Source organism: Apodemus sylvaticus, chromosome 11 (assembly GCF_947179515.1).
Source record: "Apodemus sylvaticus chromosome 11, mApoSyl1.1, whole genome shotgun sequence".
NCBI classification, from domain to species: Eukaryota; Metazoa; Chordata; class Mammalia; order Rodentia; family Muridae; genus Apodemus; species Apodemus sylvaticus.
In genome coordinates this window covers 62,054,629-62,078,175 of record NC_067482.1, presented here as the reverse complement: position 1 = coordinate 62,078,175, position 23,547 = coordinate 62,054,629, and the positions used below count along the sequence as shown (strand labels likewise).

Genomic DNA, 23,547 nt, shown 5'->3' with positions numbered 1-23,547 from the left:
CCTTGATCATTAGGCCCATGCTCTGTTCTACATCCAAACAGAACTAGCCCCTTTAATCCCATCTCTCCAGTGGAATGAAACTTTCTGTGGCTGTTTTGTTTTGGCTTTTGCTTTTGCTTTTTTAGTTTATTAGTATTACTTTTTATTTATTCACATTACTTGCTGCTCACTGCCCTGCTGCTGTTCAACCCCTCCCACAATCCTTCCCCCCATTTCCTCTTCCCCTTCTCTACCTCTTACCTGGATCAGAAAATTCTAATTGTGCTAAAGCTGCCAGAGGCAGCCTTTGGACTAAATGACAAGGAAGATTTTCCCTTTCTTTAATGTGGAAACTTATTTTCTCATGGAGACTTAATAAGTTATACCCATGCCCTTAATATTCTGGGAACATCAAAGTGAAGACTTTACTCATTTTCCACCACCACCCAAGAGAAACAAAACAAAACTGAATTTCAGTGGAGACTCTAATTCTAACCAGAGGGAATGCCTTAGCAGATATCATGTGAGAAAAAAATGCAACAGAAATGTGTTTGTTTTAGTGTGCTTTCTCTATCAGTTTCTTATCAGCTGCCATTTATTTTTGCCAAACAAATAGTTCTTTTATTTTGAGATGAAGATGACCTTTATATAAAGGAACTTACTTTTGGACTAGGTCATACAGCAAGTTGACCATTGTGAATATTTTAAAATAAATGTCCAATTAATTATAATGTAAATTGTTTTCATGCCCTGCTGACTCTGTTCCTGCTAATCAGATCTCATGGTTCATTATTCATGGGCCTTGCACAGTGTCTTACAAATTTTATAGGAATGTGGGCACACTAATAGCTTGTGAGTACAAATAAGCCAACTTTATTTATTTCCTTGCATCTCATGCATTGGCGATGAGCTAACTTAATTTTGAACTAGTTCATACAAAGAGACATGAGTGGGTAAATCTCTGGGAGCAGTTCACAGCTGCAGAGCTTCCCAATCAAACAGTTTGGTTTAAATGATGTGATGAGCTCTGAGTGGCTAAACTGCCTTGTCCTGTGTCTTCATGGACTGATTGAAAACTAGGACTTTGCTCTACAGGCCTTTTTTTTTTTTTTTTTTTTTTTTTTTTTTTTTTTTTTTAGCAAGTCAGTCAATATAGCAATGGTCTCTATCCACTCTTATCTCTACACTTTAACTCAGAAAAACAAGAAAACCCCTCTAAAGATGTTCACTCCAAGTACTTATGAACAAGGTTAGAAATCAATGTGAGATAAACTTGTGAGTTTATCCCTTATTTGAGCTATAAAAGCCAGTAACCCAGGAAGAATTATACAGTAATTCTTCCTTCAGTTAACTGTCCATGTGGTCATCAGAATGATTTCCAGAAGCAGAAGTCTGTTCTTATCTGAAGGTGGCTCACTGTGTATCAAGGCTTCCTCTGGACTCTAGCTGTGGCATTAAATCTGCTCTAATTTTTCTCCTTACTTACCTATGTGTCTTAAATTCTGCCCTTAGCTAGGGCCATTATATTATCAGATTTCAAGAGTAGGCTGGTTACAGGAAGGTGAATTATTTTATACTTCTAGGTGGAGGACTTTGACTAGGTTTACTTCTTTGCCTATCTTCCAGGTTTCCCTATGTCAAATCCAAAACTCAGAGTAATCCAGATCAGAAGGAAAGGAAAACATATCTCCATTCACATTCACTTACTTTCTGCACAAATAAAAAAAGACACAAGCAATCATGAAGATCCTGGAATATCTAAACCATCTTGAAAAAAAGTTGAAGAATTAATATTCTCAAATTCAAAATGCATTCCAAAGCTACAGTTACCAACACTGTGCGATACTGCCTTGGGTAGATACGCAGATAAATGGAATATAGTTTAGAGTCTTGAAACATGCCAATATGTTTATGATTAACTACTTTTTTCCATTATGAGTGCTCTGAAATAATTCAATGGGGGAAATAATAGTCTCTTAAACTTAGACCTGGGGCAACAGGAATGGGCCTGCTCTAGACATGAAATCTAACAATGCTTCAGTTTTAGATTTTTCTTTTAATGGAACTGTGAAAACTAAAATTAAGTTACTTACAAAGCATCTAGGTTATGGTATTTTGCTCTGGCAGCCAGAACTAAGGCAATTATAGTCATTTGATCAATTAGCATTGAACCCTAAAATCCTAAAACAACCAAGAAAAATCAAAAAATAAAAAAATATATATATACCATTAAAAAAAAAGGGATTTGAGCTGAAAACCAAGTTCATTAAAACTGAACTTTGTCAGTTTTGGCACTAGAGACACTCTGACTTTAGTTCTTGAATGACTGGCCGAGGATATAACTGAAGTGCACTATGACTGTTCAAGGTTTAAATATATTGCAGCAATGATACCTTTGTCAAACTGCATAGAACTTGCTCCTATGATAAGACCCTATCCTTGCTAGAAGCCATTTTAGTTGGACAGCGTGTCAAGACTGCTGTAATCCTTTTAAAAGAAACCTATTTCCTTAAGTTCCCTTAGAAGCAAATCTAACTTCCTACCAGAATGTTTGGGAATTAGTAGAAAGTTCTAAGAAAACTCAGTTACCTCCAAAGGCATGGATTATTTCAAGGCCCGGAAGATAATGGGCTCTTGATTCTAAAAGTAAGAATAGTCTAGAACAATCAAAGGAGGGCTCCTGTGGCTCCTGTGTTTAAGCCTGAGGGGGGGTGTGTGATCTTTGCTTGTTTCCCCCAAATGACAGCTTTGCATAGTAGTTTACAATCTTCCAGTATGGCATATTTTATTTTCTAAAGTGACACCAAATGTTCATTCTCTCCATGAATATCCCTCTTATGTGTCCTAGGAAGAAATATTTAAATAGCCTCAGATTCTGGTCTTATGCACCAGCTCTTGCAAAGGAGCCATCAGCAATGCTTTGTGGAGTGCAGCCTCAGAGCTGAGCAGCGCGGCACAAGGCAAGAGAAAAAAAAGTGGCTTTTTAATTTAATGGAGGGAGAATTCCAGAAGAAAAATAAAACCATAAAAGTATTTGACTAGGAGTATTCTTCCAGACGTTTTAAAGCAAAAACATATAAAGGAAACTTATTTATGTTGCTTTATAATCAGTGAATTAAGGTATATCAATTAATATAACATCAATTTTCTTATTGAACTATGCAGAGAAGACTTATATACTTAGTAGGCCATTTGGAAACCATATTCTACTAAAACTATCTTTAAGCCACACAGAAATACAGTAACTTTTTTCTTTTTTGTTCAGTAGAAGTATAATGTTGCCAATGAGGAACACAGAGGGATCTACATTCTTTCTTGGGTGTGTGTATATAAGAGCAGAGTATACATACACATGTAAGCACACATATGGCCTGAAACAGAATAGGTTTTGAACCACGAGTCAGTGTGAAGACAAGGTTTTTGTTCTATTTTAGAAACAATTTTTCACATACATTATCACTGCCAAACCCTTTGCTTTCTTCATAAGAAGAAGAATAAAGTACTTTATCTCTGGAAAAAATGAAGACTGTTTTTTTTTTTTATGAGAAAAAATTCTTTGTGAGTAATGGACTTAAGAGGCTTTTTCAAACAATTTTACAAATTATTCACTCTTATTGCCTTAAGTGAAGGGCATTTCTTGTTCCAAAGTGTATGTAATCATGTTCATTCATAAGGGAAACAGGTTAAAGGAAGGGGTGATGCAGTTCAGTTTTCAGAGTTTTCCAGTAGTGCCACCATTCGTCCCATTAGCTGCTTCTGCTCGGATCCACTCATCCCACTCAGAACTGCATGTTTCGGAAGATGCCACCCTTGCTCCTCCAAGGCTCTCCTGACTATTCTACTCCCCACAAGGACTTCTCTTCCTGGTCCTAACTTTCCTTCTTCATGTCATATCAAAGTGATATTTGAGTCTCCTTATGGCTGCCATTCTACACATGTGGTATAATGGCAGAATGGTTGCCTTTGTCTCAAGAGGCTTTCAGCTATCCAGTGTAGCCCTATGCATCCATTATGTCGAGTATCTATACCCTTCCCACACCCCACTGTGCCAAGTTCACACTTTCTGATTTCTCCTCTTTGCTAATATTAGGAAACTAAAGCAGAGCAAAATCTGGGAAAAAAAAAAAAAGAAAAAACACTCACCATGAAGCATGCTTCCCAGAGAAGTGAAGCAGAATGAGGTGAGAGAAGTTCGGGGAGTTTATTTATTTATTTATTTATTTATTTTTACTTATTTGTCTCTTTCTCAGATCCTGTTATCTCCTTTGTCTTTTCCACCTTGAACTCATAGGTCCCATCAAAGCCTCTCGGGCAGTGAAGTAACGACCATCATTCCTAGATAAGCATGCCGGAATCGAACTCTCCATCAGACTACAACTGTGGCCTTCAGTCCCAGCTCTCCAGCAGAATAACCCTGCTCTGGCTGTCTGGAAATCAATCTGGTTACATTCCCCTGAAGGTATTACTGTTCTGTTCATATTTTTCTCCCTATGTGTTACCCAGCAGAAAGAGAAGTAGAATTATAATATACAAAAGGAAACAACAAGGAAGGAGAAATGAACTTTCTTTTTTGCTTTGTTCCATGAACATATGAGCTGAAGAGATCTCAGAGGTTCACTTTAGTTGGTAGCCCTTAGCATCCACTCAAAAAATCAGAAATAATATTACTTACAATCACAGCGTGCCTAGAAACCACTAAACAGTTTCAAATCACAAAAATTTCTTCCCCAACCCCTGGCAAAGGCCCATCCATGGAAGGCATGGTTACTGAACTATCAGAGCCATTTATTCTGAATTGTAAGTGTCCTGCAGCAAGAGTTAGGCTAAATTCATCATGGAAAAATCCTTTCCTAATAACTGCTGATATGATTATCTTCTGCACTGTTCTAAATTTTGTTTTCTTAACCACTTACAAAAATTTTCGGTAGTTATATGCTGTCTATTTTCTTTCCTTTTTCCTCCCAAATCATTCCTTTCATCTCTTTGTTATTCTTAGTTTTATTGGTACACTATTGACTCCTGAATTTTATCATAATAATTATTAGATGGCTCTGGGTTTAACTAATTATCTAAAGGACTGTGTCTATATTTGTTTAAATGCTTCTCCATTGTTTTGAGAAACGTTCATCAGATCCCCAATATGCTTTATCCTCCAATGCATCAGGGACAAGTCCAGACCTGTTCCCATTCTCAGGAAGCTTATAGATGAATCATAGCAGGCATCTTATTCATAATGATAATCATGAGAAAATGTCTTGAAAGAAAGCAAATGGAGTTCTTGTAGAAAAATAATAAATGCATCAATACAAACAACACGTGGAAAGGGCTACTGATGAGATCCCAGAGCTGAATACATTGTCCTGAAACACACATGAACAAATTCCATTCTCACCTTAAATTCGGTATAGTTCTTTCTATAGATTCTTCTTACTATCTCACTTGAGAAGAAACATAAACGCTGCTTACTGTTAAGAGTTCTCCTACACAAATGTCTTTTAAAATATATATATAGGTCTTATCCATTTTCTCTCAGGGAAGACTGACACAAATCACTGCTTCCTCTTTTACTTCTCCTTGGAAAGGTGTGCTCTAAGATTAGGGAGCAGCTGTCTTTCTCCATGATGTGGATGTCTTCCTTAGACATGCTTTCAGAGTTCCGCTGCTCTTCCCTAGCCTTAGCTCTTCCCTAACCTTATCCCACTCTATCCTATCAGCCCAGCTGTGCCACTCATATCATCTCTTAGTCTATAATACTGATCATGGCTTTCATTCTTTCTTTTTTTCTAGTTGTCATGGACACTATCTTTCTCACTGGAATAGAATGGTTAAGAGAAATGGGTTGGGCAGGGGTGTGGGGGAGACAGAGTTAGAGAAAGGGAAACTGGTTTTACTTATCTTTCAACTACTTAAACATTTGGAAGTCTCCGGCAGTGATAAAGCTAAAATGAGATGCTAATCATAATGATGATGATGACTAAGGTTTTGATGTTATTATGTGAAAGGTATTTGGGAGTAGAGGACAGTCTAGATATAATAATCCAACAGGGGATGCCAATCCTGCAAGTACCTAAGTATCATCAATAACAACAAATAATGAAATTTGTTTGAATAGAGTTAAGTCACTGCAAATATCCTATAAACTGCAATTATACATGTTATTTTTCTACAAATTCTACAATTAAGGGTTATCTAAGATTCTCCTATTAATCAAACAGGGAGAGATGTGTCTTAGAAAGCTGACATCAGGAGACAGCAGGTGTTGGAGAGGGTGTGGAGAAAGAGGAACACTCCTCCATTGCTGGTGGGGTTGCAAATTGGTACAACCACTCTGGAAAGCAGTCTGGCGGTTCCTCCGAAAACTGGGCACCTCACTTCCAGAAGATCCCGCTATACCACTCCTGGGCATATATCCAGAGGATTCCCCACCATGTAATAAGGATACATGCTCTACTATGTTCATAGCAGCCCTATTTATAATTGCCAGATGCTGGAAAGAACCCAGGTATCCCTCAACAGAAGAGTGGATGCAAAAAATGTGGTATATCTACACAATATGGAGTACTATTCAGCCATTAGAAACAATGAATTCATGAAATTCTTAGGCAAATGGATGGAGCTAGAGAACATCATACTAAGTGAGGTAACCCAGACTCAAAAGGTGAATCATGGTATGCACTCACTAATAAGTGGTTATTAACCTAGAAAACTGGAATACCCAAAACATAATCCACACATCAAATGAGATACAAGAAGAAAGGAGGAGTGGCCCCTGGTTCTGGAAAGACTCAGTGAAACAGTATTCGGCAAAACCAGAATGGGGAAGTGAGAAGGGGTGGGAGGGAGGACAGGGGAAGAGAAGGGGGCTTACAGGACTATCGGGAAGTGGGGGGGGCTAGAAAAGGGGAAATCATTTGAAATGTAAATAAATTATATCGAATAAAAAAAAGAATATAAAAAAAAAGAAAGCTGACATTTAGGTGGATATCTTACTTTCTAAACTATTTGCTACTATTAGGGTCCAAAAATACAATTTTATTCAGTTTTCTCTTATATTTTTGGTTGTGAGCCTAGCCTTTAATGACTGAGCCATCTCTCCAGCCCTATTCAAGTTTTCTGTTGAATATTTATTAGGGTCCATGCAGGAGCAAATTTCCAAATACCTCAGGTATGGAGCACTTGCCCAGTATGATCAAGGTCCTGTGGGTGCACACACACACACACTCACACTCACACACACACTCACACTCACATACTTTACAAGAAATATAAACGATGTCCTTCCAAAGTGTAGGGATAACATGAGATTCATCTGTGAAAATTTGCTTTGTCTAGCTAGCAAACATGTCTATATAAAACCCAATAGCTGGCAGGCATGGGAAAAAGACTGTCATGCTGCAGTCCTACCATGATCCTCTTTTAGGATGATCTCATCACTATGGGATGAATTCTGACATTTTGTAATCAAAACATTTAAATTTTATCTTCCTTCCTTCCTGTGGGGGAAAAAAAAACAGTTTTGTACACTATTAAAGGCAAAAGTGCTGAGATTGTCCGGCAGAGTCTTCCTTCTTTGTGAATTATTTATGTAGGGATGGATTGTTCCAAATCACTAAGCCTGTACCGAGTTGAAAGGGCTGTTAAACTAGTCCACTGCTGCTGCTGCTGCCTCTGCTAAACCTAGACTGTCAAGCAGATGGGGTGCTAACCTGCCAGAGACTCCTCTGTAAGTGTTCAGGGCAGCACCACCTCTCCCCAGGAAAGATCCTCCACGGCTTCTTTTTTAGTACACTCTGGATCCAGTTTTTAAAAGGCACTTTAAGTACAGATAACTGCTTCCCTTTTCTTCATAGTAAAGCAAGTAATTGGTACTTCATAGCATAGCTTAAGCTTTGTGTGCTATGGACTGATGTTGGGACATGTTTTCCTGATCCCTTTTTTCTCTCTTTCGATGCCTTTTGGGGGGATTTTTATTTTCATTTCTTCTCCTAAGATAATAGGCACTCTATGATCCCCAAACATCTCTGTATGAACAGCTTGGCCTAACCTCAGTATTTCAACACATAATTATTACATCTATACTGGTTTCCTGATGCTATGTTTGCCAGTGCAGGTTCAGGGGTAAGCATGGCCACCAGGGTTCTGTCTTCGTGGAGGTTGCTAAGTTGCCAGAAGCCTTATCCTGCCTCCTTCCTCATTTTTCTCCCCCTGCTGTGCACTAGAATTTTTCCTTTTAGGTTGCTATGGGACTTTTTTTCAGAATAGATAATCTCTAACACAGAAAGTAATTTGAGATAAAAATGAAGGACTATCTTAACCCAGAAATTTACAAGAGGAGTCTAAATAGTTAAAGTAAAAATAATTCATAAACAAAGGGGCTTTATAATTTGAATCATAAGTTTTGAGGGTAAAGATTTCCTCTGTTGAGAAGTTATTATACAAAAAAGGGTCCTCAGACATGGTTTTATGTGTAATGGTCAATATAAGAAGACTTTACCCTTCTTGTGTCTCCAGTTGTCTATTACACAGCATTATTTGGAAGGCTGTGATGATGAGAACAGGCATAAAAATATAATATATTTTAAAAAACAAATAGGATAGGACTGGAAAGATGGGTCAGAGTGCAAAGGCGCTTGCCACCAATCCTCACAACATGAGGTCAACCCCAGACTCAACACAACATGAATGTTCCCCAGATGGAAGGAGATACCCAGCCCCTACAAGCTGTTCTCTGACTTCCATATGCCTATCTCAGCATGTGTGTGTACATGTATGTATGTATGTATATACATATATATGTATGTATATATATATATATATATATATATATATATATATATATATATATACCCACACACATGAATAAATGTAAAGTTTAATGGTAGCCATTTATAAAGCTTAAGAAATTAGCATGCTGTATTATGCTGTAATGAAAAGGAATCAGGCACATATGAATATCAAGCCCATAGATACCACATCTTAGAGCAGAGGGCCTCTGGTGTCCTCATTATTTACATACAAGTTCCCTGGCACATGAATGGACAGATGATCCTTTCCTTTGCTACTTTTGAGCAGTGTGACCTTCAAATGGCTCTTGCTTTTTAAAAAACAAAAACCCAACCAAAACAAAAAACAACCAACAAACCAAACAAAACACTATAAAAAGATCAAGCATACAAATGTATGTGAGTTCGTATTCCTTGAAAAGACAAATGTGAAATCCACTAGTAAATGGAAAGCATTTGATGAATGGACTTTGTGAAGCATTGTTCTTTTTTCTGAATTTATTTTTGTAGCATCATATCTCAGATAACTGGCCTTATAATATAATTTCTCCCTGAGTTTAGCTTTATATTTAAAATTAAGGAAATTCTTCATTGTCTTGCTTCTAGCTTTGAACTGTGAGCAACTATTTTTTTTTTTTTACGTATTTCTGCCACAGGTTTATTCATTATTTGGAACAAAGGAAGTATAAAAAAGGAAAATACAGGATCATTATAGCACTCTCAAGTAATTAAATTATTCTAGAATGCAGTTTTCATGAAATGAAATATAAAATATCAAAGCCTAAGAAATTATGTGCAAGTTCCAAGATATATGAGTAAGAAACCTTCAGATTGGCAGTGTTTCACTTCCCCCAGGTTCTTCAGTTCTCGTAAGATAAAATTCACACTGGAGAATGTCTGAAAGTTCTACTAGCAAGCAATCCATTTCTTTTGTGTGTCTGGACTAGGAGTTGAAATTATTCCGATTTGGACAACCCTGCTAATTGTGAGGTACGAGGCCTCTCATTAGAAACGCTTTGATGTGCACAATACCATCACATCAGGACTATTCTACATGGAGAAGCCAATGAAAATAGGATCATAATCACAAGATAGGACAATTGAATGCTGACTGACAAGGTTACTGGGACAGGCTCTAGTTTTAAAGGACTTGTATAATAAGTAGAGTAGCCAAACCTCTAATTCTTTGCTGCAAGGAGATTGAGAAAAGCTATTAAAATTGCAGTTGCTATAGTACCAAAAAATGACCAGTACGTTTCCTTAAATGCACTGGAAGGAATGTAAAGAATTATAACATGCTTAACAAAATATATTCTTTCCTGTCTACTTATAGCAGTCTAGAAGAGCTATAAGGAGCCACATGTTCTGGGGAAATTCAGACCCAGCTGCTGTTTATATGAATGAGCTTGGGCAGTTACCATTTCTGCCAGTGGTTACACTTTTCACATGCAGTAGGCAGCACTAACAACATGGACACCTCGGTAAGTCAGTAGGCACATACTGTCAATATTTATTTATAAATAAAGAAGTTGAAGCCCACGAACGTTATGGCAGTAACTGTTAGATAAATGTTTTTATAACCTAAGTGTAGCAATGACCCCAGGAGAATATTATACCAACTAGAGACCTCATTTGGCTACATAACAAAAATTCAGAAAGTTATATTGAATATGTCAAAGTTAGATTTGCAGAAGCACCCAGTAAGCACTGTACAGGTTCATTTGCCATAAATATTTGGATATTTATGTGCCATTAATATCTGTGGTGATTTGAGTGTGGATAGCCCCCAGAGGTTTATATACAGGAATGCTTGGTCTTTAGGGAGTGGAACTACTTGAGAAGGATTAGAAGGTGTGGTCTTGTTGGAGGAAGTGTGTCACTGAGATGAAATTTGAGGTTTCAAATACTTAAGCCAGGCCCTGGCTCTCTCTCACTCCTTCCTGCTGCCTGCAGATCCAAATGTGGAACTCTCAGCTCCTCTAGCATCATGTCTGTCTGTGTGCTGTTCTGTGCCCTGTTATGGTAATAATGGTCTAAACACCTGACACTGTAAGCAAACCCTGACTAAATGCTTTCCTTTTATAGATGCTGGCATTGCCATGGTGTCTCTTCATAGCAAGAGAACACTGACTAAGACGATAGCTAATACAAAATAAAGGAAAATATAATCAATATGAATTATTACTTATTTTGCTAGTTAATATGATTCTCAGAAGAAATGGTAAATCAAGAGAGGATATTCAAGTGAAGTTTAGTGGTTGGTTAAGTTGTGGGTCAAACTTGAATTTCTTCCTATTGAGTGAGCTTTTAAGTTCAAGTAGATAGGTACTGATTACCCCTGGGATAAAAATGCCAATATAACTCTTTTCAAAACATGATGTAGTGTGGGTCATAGTTGTGGTTCATAACTGTTGCAGCTAGATAGAACTAGTGATTGCAATTCTCCATTGGAAACTTGTGTGAATAATACAAACACTAAGTATAAGAGTCAGAACAATTGTGGGGAAGGGACAGAAAAATAGTAAGATCCAGTGGGCCAGAAGATCTGCGTAGAGATAGTGTCTTCTTAAAAGGAAATGAGGGTGAAAGAGCTCCAGGAGGAGGGAGTGGATGTGGAAGGAACTGGGAAAAGTAGGGCAGATAGATATGATCAAAATATTTTGTATGAAATTTCAGTAGAATTAATAAAAATATTATTTAAAATTATAAAAATATTACAGTTTTTTATTTTTCTCTATTTTTTCCTGTATATATTAGTATGTGGCCATTCATGGTCTGTGGTTCACCTAATTAGGTAAGAGGATAATTTGTGAGACTCTGTTTTTTCACCATGTGGGTCAAAGGAACTGAACTCAGGGCAACAGCTTTTGTGGCAAGTGCCTTTACTCACTGAGACATATTGCCAGCCCAACAATTACATTTGAAAAGATTTGGGTGTCTATTTTCATAGTTCCTATCAAAAATTAAATAGCTAGTATTAACATAGAAGCTTAAAAATGACTCTACTCCATTAATTATGATGCAAGCATGTATTGGGAAATCATGCTAAGGTTCATGAACTTACTCTGGGGACAAGAAGGATGCAGTACAGAGTCATACTCATGGCCAGGATTTATTGTGTGCTTCAGAAAGATACAAAAGAATTGGCAAAAAGACAGGGGTATGAGGAAAATTTAGAAGATATCAGGTGCAAGCCTCTAGGAGCTATCTTCCAAAGGAGACCCTTGGGATTCACTTAATTCCCCTAGTAACAAGTTGTCACAACAGTTGAAATGCTGTTCCCTGGGAAAGCTCATTAGAGACTTTGTGTATAGAGTTTTATTGCAATCTCGTCTTATAAGCAGCTTCTGCTTCATATTTTCAAAGATTCCAAACTCCCAGAAGGCTAGCAAAAGTGCACGTGTTTTGTTTTGTACATCAAGTTAGGATACAGTCACCGGCTCTTGTCAGCTAAGGGATAATGTGAGTCTTCCTGAAACCTGGGTTCTTAGATGTCAGACAAGGGTGACATACAAGAGAACATGTCTACCTAACATTAGCAATTTCAGGCCTGCTGAGATCATTCTTTCTAAACAATGCCTTGGGGGATTTGAGATTGAAAAAGATGCCTTGGTTTTGAGGGCTTTGCATTGCTTGCTAAAGAGAAAAGATACAAGAGGACTTGGATACATAGATAAAATCAGGAATGCATGTGGATTCTATCCCCACTTCTCAGTTCTGTGCACTAGAAATGAAAGGTTGTATGCTGGATACATTGATTGCATCACTAATTAGTTGCCCTTTTATTTATCTCAGTTTCCTCTTACATTTAAGAGAGCTTTAACAATAATTATGAAAGGAGATGTGTACACTGTATGCGCATGGTCTACATGAAGTGGACTTGCAAGTTAAAGGGAACCTCTTCAGTATGCTTGGGCAGAATAAGAAACACATTTATAAGGTGGACTCCTTAGAGAAATCATCTAGTCAGTTCAGAACCCAGTGTTTTGAATTTTGCAAATTCACTCACACTTGTGGGCAATTGAACATTTTACAGCTATTTTTCTGCACGAATCACCCCTGCGCATGGAACTGACTTGACAACCCTGAACTTTTTTTTTTTTTTTTTTTTTTTTTTTTTGTCTTTTTTTTTTATTTGATATAATTTATTTACATTTCAAATGATTTCCCCTTTTCTAGCCCCCCCCACTCCCCGAAAGTCCCGTAAGCCCCCTTCTCTTCCCCTGTCCTCCCTCCCACCCCTTCCCAGTTCCCCGTTCTGGTTTTGCCAAATACTGTTTCACTGAGTCTTTCCAGAACCAGGGACCACTCCTGCTTTCTTCTTGTATCTCATTTGATGTGTGGATTATGTTTTGGGTATTCCAGTTTTCTAGGTTAATAACCACTTATTAGTGAGTGCATACCATGATTCACCTTTTGAGTCTGGGTTACCTCACTTAGTATGATGTTCTCTAGCTCCATCCATTTGCCTAAGAATTTCATGAATTCATTGTTTCTAATGGCTGAATAGTACTCCATTGTGTAGATATACCACATTTTTTGTATCCACTCTTCTGTTGAGGGATACCTGGGTTCTTTCCAGCATCTGGCAATTATAAATAGGGCTGCTATGAACATAAAAATATGGAACGCTTCACGAATTTGCGTGTCATCCTTGCGCAGGGGCCATGCTAATCTTCTCTGTATCGTTCCAATTTTAGTATATGTGCTGCCGAAGCGAGCACAACCCTGAACTTTTATGCAATTCCTTGGATTCCATGTTGCCCTCTGCTACTTACACCTTCAACTTAGTTTCACCTGCTGAGAAAACATGGCTTTAGCTACTGGATATAATTACCCAACCAAAAATAGTCTGTGTTCCTCTCTCTATGCAAAACAGAAAAGCAAAAGTATAAGAATAAAATCTTCATGTATTATTATTATTAAGATACCATTGCTGGCTTTATTTGGAAATTGTGACCATACAGCCTGCACTCAAGGAAATGAGTACTTAGATGGTGTGTCTTGATTATCAGAATGGTTAACATACAGAAGCATGAAGCTGGGTATTGTCACACATGTCTGTAACCCTTGTACTCTATGTGCTGGAGGCATGAGGATCAAAAACGCAATGTATCTTAATTAGCATATCCATTTCTAGAGTGGACCACATTTCATGGGAGAGAGAGAAAGGGAGAGAGGTGGGAGAAGGAGGGGGAAGGGAGAGGTGGAAAGGCAACTAGAGAGGAGAGGCAAGAATGCTGGTGATTACTTCAGTGAGCAGAAAAGACCAAGAAATGAGTGGGAATAAAAACTGCAAATTGCTTTTCTTAGAGTTATAATCACACATGTAGAAGGCAAGACTATAATATTTAGAATTCAATAATATATCTGTACCTTCAATAATTTGAGTTAATAATATTTCATCTTTAGAATTCTTTGAAATAATTGTCTTAAAGGAAAATTAAAAAAAATTATTAATTGAAATTTGCTCCTACCATGGTGCAAAGTTTTTGTCCAGATTTGTTTATTTGTTTGTTTGCTTGTTTGTTTTCTGAGTGTGAGCAGACACATTTCATTTCATGCTCGCACTGTGACTTGTGGAGGAGGAGTTGGGACTGAATTCTAGCTGCTTGTTTTCACTCCTTATAAAAGTTTAAATTAAAATGTGTGTGGGATTTATTTACAACTTTCTAACACCCTTGCAGTTATATATAGTTGGTAATTACAGCAGAATAAAAGTGCTAGGTTTATTTATACTTTCAAGTATATTTTAATATGGAAAATAACAAAACATTGTATTTTTAAACTATCACTTGTCTAGGCAGTGTTATTCTACAGTGTTTATTATCTGAGCTTGTTAATAATTAAAAAACATTTATTTGCTTCCATGGAAATAATTTACTCACTTTTGAGAGGAATAATAGAAAGAAACATTGGCATAAAAGGCCTTACATGTGTGTGGGTGCCTGAGCTGTCTTCAGATTGTATTCTTCTTACCAACAGTGATACTATACAAGTGAGAAATGAGAAAATAGTAATGGGCGTTATCTCTGAGAAGTCTCAAACACTGAGAAAGTAAAGAATATTTTACTGAACAATCAATAGTGAAGATGAAATCTAAGGGAATATTTTATAAATATCTTGAAGTGAGGTTCTATGAACGCGATGTATTAAAAAACCATGGGATACAGAGAAGAACTTTGAAGAGGATAGTTTAAGCAATAAATCTGGCATTTAGAAAATTCCAAATAGTCTAACAGTATACCTCATGACACAGCTGAATGCAAAGTTAAAAAACAGGACAAAATAGATCAAATACAATACAAAAAACTAAAGTAACAAAATCAATACAACTAAGAACTGTTTTCTTTGAAAAAAGTAAAAATTCTATCTCTACAGGGAAAGGAAGGGAGATGGAGAGGGAAGAGAAAAAAGCAGGAAATAAAACACATGAGATATAAAATTAGAAATGAAAATGGAAAATCACAATAGATACCTCAAAAAGTATCATTAGGAACATCCCTGGGAAATCATATATTGATAAACTGAATGACCTAAAATAAATGGTTAAATTACTAGAAAAATATAATTTTACAAGATTGTAAGAAATAAAAAGCTACAGTACGCCAATAAAAATACAGAGTAGAGGTAGCATGTAAGGCTGGCTAATCACAAAGAAATCCATATGTGTGATAGAGAGAGAGAACCTAGATGTGATGTGGCTGAACTTAGTAACCTCTTACTCAGCTAGATACTTGGGGTCAATTTACACCATTGGCTGTAACCTGTATTTGAACAAAATTCCAGACTTGGAAATCCAGACCAAAATTCCAGACCTAAGTCTACTGCTTACAAACCTAAAAAATGTACCTTAATTCTTCATTTTACTGCCTTGGCATTGGCTTCAATTTTTGTCCCTGTTATCCATAATAACATTGTCCTACCATGAATTATTCAGGATAATAACGTTATCAGATCACCTGTATGTACAATATCCTTCAATAAGTCCACAGTATTTGGGACAACATAACTCTGTATTCTAAATATTTGTTTAGTCACAAGTTTCCCACTGGAGCATGGAGACACTTCTTCCAACACATCTGTCTTGACATCCTAAAAACAAGCCAGCCTTAGGTAACTGCTCCTTTCAGTTCTTCTGGAACTCCAATCACCATCACCTTCCCTCTCATGATTTGGATATACAATATTCTTTATGGTCTTGATTGTTGAAAACAATGGTTCACAGTTTTTAGTGGCACTATGGGACCTAGTGAAAATCGTAGAGATAAGTCCAAGCCGGAGGAAAAGGTAAGTGAAGACATAATGTTTGAATCCTATAACTGGCCTCACTCCCTCCTTTCTGGATTCTGTCTGCAGACAAAATAGCGTAGTCCCTTGAGCTGTGATTCTCTACCTTATGGTAGAACCAGAATTAATGGAGCCCAGGACTGGGGACTGAAGACATGACATAAACCTCCCTTTAAACTATTTAAATTAGTTAGGTATTTTGTCTGGGAGACAGAAAATCTGACTAATATACCCACAAGTGAAGAGCATCAAAAGTATGTATTGTACCATTTATGGTCTCAAACTTAATTCATATCTCTATGTTAATAAGGAAGAAATTATGATTTCTACATTATAAATAATTACAAGAAGTTAACATAGGAGTTTACGTTTCTTCCCTGTGAGATGCATAGACGGAATTCTCTTGCCTAGAAATTGTAGTTAATAACATACACTTCACATGGCTATAATTCTAGAAATTAAGCTAACTGTGAAGGATTTCTGAGACAGATACCAACATGCACCAACTTTTCCAGAGATGTAATGGTGACAACAAGGACACTTGCATCTTAGTGCTTTTGGTCAGAATATAGAGTGGTATTTGACTGAAAGGTGTTACCCAAAATAACATTGTTTTTACAACCTAGCAGGATTGACAGAGCCCAAACCTTTTGACTCAGGTGACTACCTTACACAATCATGGAAATTAGTACATTCTCCAATTACTAAAGTACTGTGTGAAGTTTCTGCATGTTCACACTTAGGTGGTAACATGCCTACTTTATCTGATCTCCCACACTCATTTATTCATTATTGTTTGCATATATAGTTGATAGCATATTGCGCTGATCACTTAATTAACCAAGACTCCTCCTGTATCATCCTTGAACCAGCTATTGACATCATTTACATGTAATGTGCTATTTATATGAGCATTTTACCTTTTGAGCTTAAATTGTATCTTCATGAGAAACCCTACTTATGCTAGATAAGTTATTTCTTTTGCTATGATTTAAATTTTCAATTCATGACAGAAAGAAACTAAAACATCTTATCCCAAAGACTTTATCATTTATAAAGCCATATCAACATGAATTTATGTGTAAAGCAATAATGATGTTCATTCCTTCTCCAAATGTTTACTGGATACTTACTTTGAGCTTAGTCCCCTAGCAGGTGTGCAAAAACTATCCTGTAAGTCTGCAAAAACTATCCTGCAATTACTAATGTTCCTTGTGACGTTTCTGTGTGTTCACATTGGGTGGTAACGTGTCTACCTTTTTTGATCTGCCTTGTACATTTCTTCATTATTGTTTGTCTATGTCTGAACCCTTAGCGGGTCTACAAACTGTTAGCAGGCAGAAAAAATTTTTACTCAGTTTTTGCTCCTTACCCCTTCCCATTCAGCTCAAAAGAAAAGAAAAGAAAAGAAAAGAAAAGAAAAAGAAAATGTAGCTCAAGGCTGCTACCTGAAAAATGGCTGGTAATAAAACCTTAGTTATTAAAGGCAGAGTGCAGGTCACAAAGGAATCATAGTCAGCCTTCTAAGTCTGCCTCGGGCTACTCTGGGACCTCAGTGCTGTCTCCTCGCTGATTTTAGGCAGGCAGAACAGCACAGTGAGCCTTCGAGCCTTCCCTGAATGAAAAAGATGTTACTTTTACAGCATCTCCTGCACTCCCTGCACAACTTCTGCTCCAGGAGAGAGGAGTGAGGAAGTCCCCTTGGGCACCAGGGGTGACTGAGACTGGAACTCCTGCAAAGGATATTGAGTCACAGTTTTTGGGTCAGTTCATAACCACATGCCTCCAGACAAAACAATTTGCTTGAGCAAAATAAGGCAAAATAGACATCTGGGTGATGAAGACAATCTGAACACGGTCAAGCTGATTTTATTTAATTTTAATATTAGAGATTGTTTTTTATTATTTATATTTATTATTTATTATTATTTAATTTTTATCATACAAGGGCAAAGGATTCAATCTGTGTCGAGTTCTCTAAGTTTTTTCACAGATCTAACTAGGTTAGTGTGAGTTCTTATCTTGGACGGTGTCACCAGACTCTCACAGACTCATGCCTTGGTTGCAATCTATGTGTGATCTGTCCCTCTTGCCTCTGAAATAACTAGCTAGGCCTTAATTATTATGCATCCTAATAAAGTTGAGTTTTAACAAGATTTATTCTTTCCTCCATTCATATTTTAATGATAATTTTTAAAGAGAGATACTTCTCCTTTTACCTCTTCTGAGGTTACTGAAGCTAAATAAGGTAACTGCAGATTGTTCGCTGGATTTCAATTTTAAGTAACAACAAAAGAAACAACCAGTCAGGCATGAATAGGTTTCCTCATAAATGCACATTTTTATCTTTGAAAGATGAAAGGCTCATGCAAATGTCGCTATGAATACTAAATGTAGTTTTGGATAGGCTAGTGTTGAAAGTCCCAAGGTTTGTCTCAGACAAAAGAAGTGTGTGTCTTGTGTGTATGTGTGTGTGTGTGTGTGTGTTGTGTGTGCACGCACACACACAATATACACAACACACACACACACACATTGTTCAGTATGAGTTTACTGCTCCCTTCAGGAATGGGGCAAAATAAAGAGAAGAACAAAGAGAAGATAAGTTTATGCATCTACTTTGGTGTTGATTGACCCAGAGATTAGTCAGACCTTAAATGATCCTGGCCAGTGTACCCTGTTGTTTGTACTTCAAGGTGTCCATTAATCAACTTTTATCAATCTTCCCCAAAGTTCTGTGATGCTGACTTATCTTCAGTTTACTGAGAAAGCAGAACCACTAGTTTCAGTTACTCCACTTTATAGAAGACACCTTCAGCCATGTTTCTCATCCACACTGTCCTCAGGTGCAGAGATCCCCCGCCCCATACATTACCTCTTATACAAATTTACAGCCGTACCCTTTTACTAGCTGCCCTTCCTGTGGCCCTGGGCTCATCTATGAGCATCTCTGTCAGTTAAGTGTCAAAACCTTGAGCACTGTGTGTGAAATATATGCATAATACTGGCCAGAACTCTCTCTTTACTCTGTTTGTAAGCATTTTGCAATATTCACTACTCTGACTTGAACTCTCATCAATGTCTAGAGTCTTGCTACAGTAGAGAAATTTACCTCTTTACTTCTAGAAAATGTGATTTCTTAAATTAGCAATTTGGCTATTATCTGGCCAGCAAGACAGAGAAATACTCATTTCATATGTAGAATAATTACTTCTTAAGGCTCTGAGCATAATGTTACATCTTATTGAAATGAGACAATGCAACCTACTTGATTATTATGAAATTATACAAATTAATGCTTTTAAAATACTTGCCATGATAACAGTCTGATCTTTCTTTTCCACATTTAAAGTTGATATGAAGGTAATGGATAGAAAAGCTTAAATAATACATACTTGACTATTTAATGGTATGCATAATATTATTTCACATCGATATCCATAACATGAATGTGTGTATGAATAAGGCTACTAAGTTGTGAAATAGTCCATAATGTAAAGTAAAAGGAAATATGATATAATGTTACGGAAGGGTTTTTTTTCCTGTTTGGTAATGAACTGTTGTGCCTTACTAGACGAGCTGCTGAGCATTTCCCTTGGCGACATGAAAGTGGAGCTTGGATGAACTTTTCATAATTGGCAAAAAGAAAAAAAGTCACCTCCAAGTAAAAGTCATAAAAGAGAAATATTTTACCTCTTCCTAGAAAAACCAGCACAAACAGAAAGTTACAAATTGTCCATGATGGGGCCAAAGGAATGGCAAAGCAGGGCAAAAGGAGAGAAGATTCTAAAGACAGAAATTCTCATTATGATTGCTTAAGCAAGTTCAGTTTTCTGAGGCTTTCAGACCTCTTAAGTTTCAGATAGCAAACAACCAAATGTTACTGCTAATTAGACATCCAATGAAATGTCACAGAGAAAGGTTAACCATCTTAAAGATTGTTGTGTAGTCTTATGTTTAAAATGTCATTGTTATTAGTTTTGAAGCAGAGCTCTCTAACAAAACAGGAGTGACACATGTTACAGATAAAGATAAATTATTATTTATCCAGGATATAAACGAAGATGAGAGCGCATTGCGCAACCTTTGGTCGTTCACTTGAAACCATTCACATTTCACCATTTCTAGAAGGTACAGATTTATTTTGATATGTAAATTTGATATCTGGTAAAATTAAAAATGCCATCACTTTCACCACAACATATATGTGGAAAGCATATATACTTCCTTGAGATAGTAAGGAACATGGTGAAGAACAGAGGCCAGGGGGCAAAGACTCAACATCAGGAACAGGGTATGTTTAGAAGGTGCTGAATAGCAATAGGAGACATGAAGAAGGAAAGGGATTTGCATATCATAATTTCTTTACCACTCACTAGAGCACGAATAGGTCAGTTGATGCTTCTTTAAGGGTGATATTTAAGAATGGCCACTGAAGGTTATCTCAATAAAGAGTGTTGTGGAAGAGGTGAGTCTTGCATTTTCTTTGGCTCTGCCCTTGCCATCTCTTGCTTAAGTTTCTGCCATGGGTGCTGTTAGGATTCTATCTAAGCTCTACCCCACAGTTACCTGGCAACAGTCAGATACACTCCTCCCCAGTTACCTGGCAACAGCTAGGTAGAGGCTTGGCCCACTGTAAGAGGAACTGCTTGCCCCTCCTCTCTCTTACTCTTGCCTCTTGCCCTCCTCTCTCTTACTCTTGCCTCTTGCCCTCTTGCTCCCGATTCCCTTCCTGCTCTCTCCATGTGGTCATGGCCGGCCTCTACTTCTCTACTCTCCCCTCTTCTCTGCCTTTCTCTGCCTCTACTACCCTCTTAACTCCCCTCCCCATGCCCTGAATAAACTCTATTCTCTACTATACTGTTGTGTGGCCGGTCTCTCAGGGAGAAGGAATGCCTCAGCATGAGCCCACTGAGGCATCCCCTTCCCCCACACTTGCCCCCCCCCCAGAACATATTCCTATACTCCTTTGTCCTTTTATAATCACAACAGTTACCACATGTGGGGAAATGTAGGAAGGGATATGACATTGTCTATTTATCTATGCATCCCAGACAACTGACAGTCCATGCTGAAGTACTTCCTTCTTCCATAGATGCTAACTGGATTCATAAAATGAAGAAAGCTCAGCCTGTGTCTCTCAGCTTGAAATCTGCCAACCCAGTGTCTCTGACCCAAAAATTATACAGCATGGCATCCGGAGGACTCGCCCCAAGGCCACTGCAACCACAGGTGTAGATGCATGCTTTCTCTCTCTCTCTTCTACTCATGGGATCCCTCACATGTGCTATTCCCTTTTTCCTACCATGAACCTATGTGGTAGGACCACTGTTACAGTGTTTAGATAGATGGATAGAGGCCAAAGGAACATTAAATAGCTTGTCCAAAAAGAAACTATGTCCACAATAAAAGCAAATCCCTCCTAGCTTATTTTAAGCAGCTAGTATATTTTGCCTTCAGGGTATACATTTCAAACATAAACAAGGATCAGTGTGATTAAGAATCACACTTATTCACAAAATCCCAAAATACAAATGTAGGATCTTTAAATATATGCATTTTTGTTTGTTTCTTACAGTCAATCTAGTCTTGTTCAGTTATTTTATGCTTGCATTTATTATTATATTTCTTAAAAAAATAACAACTGAGCCTATCTGATGGGAAACTTGGGCATATTATACTGATTTTTGTTCTTCAAAGGATGGAGGCAGTGACAAGGTATATTGTTTCATGGAGCTTAGCTAGATATATTCTTAGAGAGAAGTGTACATGCCAACCAGTCTTCATCCTGCAATGACATCTCTTCTCCTTACCTAATAGTGGAGGGCCCCATTTATGTTAGAAGCAATATGTTATAATCAATAGCTGAGGTTCATGAGCCAGCTCTGCAATTTACAACTTACAACTTACTTGCTGACTAGGGCATCTTCCCCCTCCCCATCCTGTTAAGGACTGTCTATGTTGCCAGTGATTGTTAGGTGAGGAAGACAATTTCATCCAATTCTCATTTAATTATATTAATAGGCCCAGGATGAAGTGTTAACCCCAATTTATAGGAGAGGAAACTGATCTCAGTGCAGATTCTCATGTCCATACAATTAATAAACTGATGAGCTGGTATTTGAACACCAGCTGTCTCTGACTTGAGAACCTGTGTACATCTCACCATTCAGCAATATCTGCACACAGAGGGGCAATGAGATGTGCAAGACATAGACTCAGCTTTGTAATAAGGAGTATGTATAGAGATCCATTGCAAGCTCAATAAAGCATCATGTCTTCAGCTTTGTCAAATTATTGGAAATTTGGAAATGGAGACCACTTAAGAAAATGTTCAAGGGCCTATTATTGTCAGAGTTAAGAAAGATAAGAGGCCAGGAAGAAGGGTAAGCATATTGATTATGGAGATACGAAAGGAGAATAAGCGTAGTGCATCAATAACTCTAGAATGCCTTCCTGTGAGACCTAGAAGTGAGACCATACATGGCTAGCTCTTTGGGGAGTTGTAGTTAAACATGTAGTATTAAGTACAACACATGTTTAGTGTTATCACATGCACTAATTCTATGTTTTCACACTCTCCCCCACATCTTACACTCCTCATTATTCTCAGCTTCAGTGGCTCAACAACATGTCTATAGGATCTGGAAGATCAGTTGCACATCTAAGTGGACCAGGAATTCTATCCATGCTGTGGTCTTAAGGCCTGAGGAGGGACCTTACATGTGGTTCAACCTGCATTTTCATAAGCCGAACAACAGTCATTCACTCATACAACCTGTTTCACTCACAGTGGCTACTTGGCAATCAGACATGATTGCATACTCTTTAGTGACTGAGGTTTTCCATCCTGACAAGGCATAATGGAAAAATCATTTTTTCTTGACTAGATAACAAAAAAAAATGTTCTTGAAATCTTGAAATAGAGTGTCTTTTTCTCTTTCAGCTAAGATAACTTCTTCTGGAATGCAAACCCTCAGAAAAATCCTCAACTGTCCAACTGCAAAGTCAAAGAAAATATGAAGGCTTGCTAGTTGCTTTTCCTTGTCTCTAGGAAACACAGGCACTTCCCAGAACCTCGAGCTATATATCTGGGGTGTGTGTGTGTGTGTGTGTGTGTTTGTGTGTGTGTGTTTCTTGTGGGTTTTTTGGCTCTACCTTCATCCTAAAATCAATCTAAGTTTTAGGAATATGAATAGTGTTATCTACTCAGATGAAGTCACTTACACAGCTCTATCAAGGTTTGCAGATTCAAATTTCGATTTGAAATCCTTTGCTTTCCAAACATTCCCATCACTGCTACACTCAAGTTATTCATAGCCTCTTGCAGGTAAAGGAAGATTCTTGCAAATCAGTTCAATAAGTCTGAGTGGCTTTCATAAAGCCCACATAAATAAAAACCTGGGAGCAGATCCACATACAGTGCAGTAGACATTCTTCAACTTCTGCCATGTGCATGTGAATGTCAGGAGAATGGAGCACAGCAGTTAGCTCC

The 23,547-nt window shown here is 37.6% G+C and overlaps 1 protein-coding gene and 1 non-coding gene across 3 annotated transcripts in view; both read right to left on the bottom strand.

The window, feature by feature from the left end:
* The window catches only part of Kcnip4 (potassium voltage-gated channel interacting protein 4), a 496,003-nt gene that overhangs the window by 149,897 nt on the left and 322,559 nt on the right, over positions 1–23,547 (bottom strand). The window lies entirely within an intron of this gene.
* On the bottom strand, positions 13,380–13,486 carry LOC127696961 (U6 spliceosomal RNA). The gene has a single exon (XR_007980382.1). It is a non-coding gene; the product is annotated as a U6 spliceosomal RNA (small nuclear RNA).